At 41.0% G+C, this 2,513-nt stretch overlaps 1 pseudogene; it reads right to left on the bottom strand.

Moving 5' to 3' along the window:
- Nucleotides 1–378: 378 nt before the first annotated feature.
- LOC116464259 (cell division cycle protein 27 homolog) lies at nt 379–2,292 on the bottom strand (annotated as a pseudogene).
- Nucleotides 2,293–2,513: the final 221 nt, after the last annotated feature.

Here is a 2,513-nt window from a genome sequence, read left to right as displayed (position 1 = left end):
ATAAGTGAATTATGCTATTCCTTTCCAATTTCCCAAGCACTTTTTGTCCCAATCACCATTTCTGTGTTCGAAAAAAAAGTAACAAATCAAGTAAAAAAACTAAACACACAAATAAAACGCAACTACAGTATCTGCAAAAGTTTGGTAGAAGACTGAAACTGTTGAGTATAAGGATCTGGTATTCTATTATCATGAGTTAACTTAAGAGTTTGTTAAAGACATACATTTCATAAGAAAACATGTTGTTTGAAGTTATTGACCAGTATGTACCATCCCTAAGTATTAGTAACCAAATTCATGACAATAAAGAGCTATCTAACAAGAAAAATTAGTGACTACCAGCACCATCAAGACTTTGTCTTTACACTTCATTACCACTTACCATGCATTATAATGTCCAGGATTGACTCTGATAGCATTTCAAAAACAAGCTAATGCTTTGTCCAATTCTTCAGTTAAGACAAACTCATGCCCTAATAGAGTATAGGCATAAGCATAATTTGAATCCACTTGGATAGCTCTCTGGAAGAATTTAATTGCAATATCGTGTTCCCGTTGCAGACTCAAACAGTTCCCTGCAGCACACCAGGCCTCTGGCGAATTTTTATCCATGTCTCTCAAGTCTTTTGACAGAACTGAAAGAGCAACATCATTTTGAAGATGCCAAAATGTTGTAGAGTTGATCTCCATGGCTTCGACTCTATAATTCTCGATGCTTCTAACCTCTGAGAATATTCTTTTAGCTTGCATGTACTCTGAAAGTTCAAAATAGGCCTTTCCAATTTGGCACAGTACCCAACCAGTGTTGTAGTGGTCAGAAGGTAGATGGCTCAAAATATTGATAGCTTGTTTGCAGTGTTAAGAACACAAAGCTAAATAACCTTTCCCCCTTTCACAAAGAAGGTTCATCAAGCCTTCTGCTGCTGCTTTTTGTAGATTAGAAGCCTGAATCTGAGGTGTGATTGTGGATATTTTCCCTTCTGAAATGATGGAAGAGTCCAATTTTGTCATTTCCAGGCTGCCGTTTGTGTTAGGTTGAGTTATTCCTCCTTCGTTAGTTTTACTTTTTGTTTTTCTGTTTGGGATTTTAGGCGGACACTTCATTTTTTATTTTTTCCTATTCTCCTTGGTTGTGGAACTGTCACTAGTAAAGAGTGGTGAACTTCTTCAAGGCAGTGCATTTGGGGGAGATGTCATAGTGGGGCTCAATACCTGAGGTGTTGTACTTATTTATGGACCAGAACTTTCTGTTTGTGCAAGAATTGGAGTTACCTCTCGGCTATTTCCACTCTGTGTGAAGACAGACTTTGCTCCAGTTTGGCCAATTCTGGCAACGGAATTTTGAAGAGGCTCTGGTGGATGGCACATCAATTACAGAAGGTGTATTAGTGTAGTTTTGTAAATAGGATCCATCTCCAGGACTTGGGGTTTCTAATGGCAAAATTCTGAAACTTGGGGTTAATGGACTAACAGCTGCTGGTCCTCCTAATAATAAACTTCGACCAGTTTTTGGTTTATTTTGAACCTGTTTAGATAATATGGAAGTTCCTGTTCCAAGTGGGACAGTATCAGGTGAAATTACAGCTGAATCAATAGACACTGGGGAATCTGTATTCAAGGAGTACTTTGAATTGGAAGATTCTAAATTCAATCTGTTTAATTCATTTGTGTCCTGGGGTGTTTCCGTAAGAACGGCCTCAGCCTGTCTGTGACATAAACTATGATTAGGTACTTGTGTTGTGCAAGAGTTGGGCAGACAGTTGCTAAAGTTCTGTAAAGATGTGAATTTAAATGTTTGGTCAGGATCTGGCTTTTCACCTATTTCACATAATGATTCAAAGGGATGCCAGAGGAAAGGCTTTAAACTAAGGCTCTTTTGGTAACACTCTGATCCTTTGGCAAGCCGATCTGTCTTGCAATATACATGTCCCAACAATGGAAAGGGAAAGCAAGCTGAATCACCAAACTCAGTAACAATGCCATCATGGCTTTTCTGCCTATTAAACACTCCACCCGATAAGATTTGTTCCCCTTCTGCAAACTTGCTGATATCAAAACAACATTTTGCAAGCAGGTATTTGCATTGCGGTGTAGGACAACTGTGTCCTTTCAAGAGTCTATATGCTTTATAGGCCTTTCCTGGATGGTAATAACAGGTCCCCAGTAAACCAAGGGTTCTTCTGAGTGTACTTCTGCATAAAGACGTTCTGCGAGGAGAACGGCATATCGGTAAGCATAGTGGTTTAGTGCTTGCCATATAGCAGCCTGGACGGGTTCCTGCAGCACCATCATCCTTGAGGCTCAGGCCCACTTTCTGCAGTACCTCAGGCACCCCCCAACCCCCCTCCGCCCCGTAGCAGCTCCAGCCCTGCCAGCCTCGGCTCCTTTAAACTCAACAGTTACCAGGGGATGGGGGAGGCCGAGCCAGAATGACTTCTTTACCCTGCCGACTCTGGAAAGCCTGGCCCTTTGTGATCCATTTCAAAGCGACAGTCACCTCGTGTTTGGAAAAC

The sequence above is a fragment of the Hylobates moloch genome, unplaced genomic scaffold (genome assembly GCF_009828535.3).
Source record: "Hylobates moloch isolate HMO894 unplaced genomic scaffold, HMol_V3 SCAFFOLD_344, whole genome shotgun sequence".
Lineage (NCBI taxonomy): Eukaryota > Metazoa > Chordata > Mammalia > Primates > Hylobatidae > Hylobates > Hylobates moloch.
Note: the sequence above shows the minus strand (reverse complement) of the source record. Positions and strands in the feature narration are given on the sequence as shown.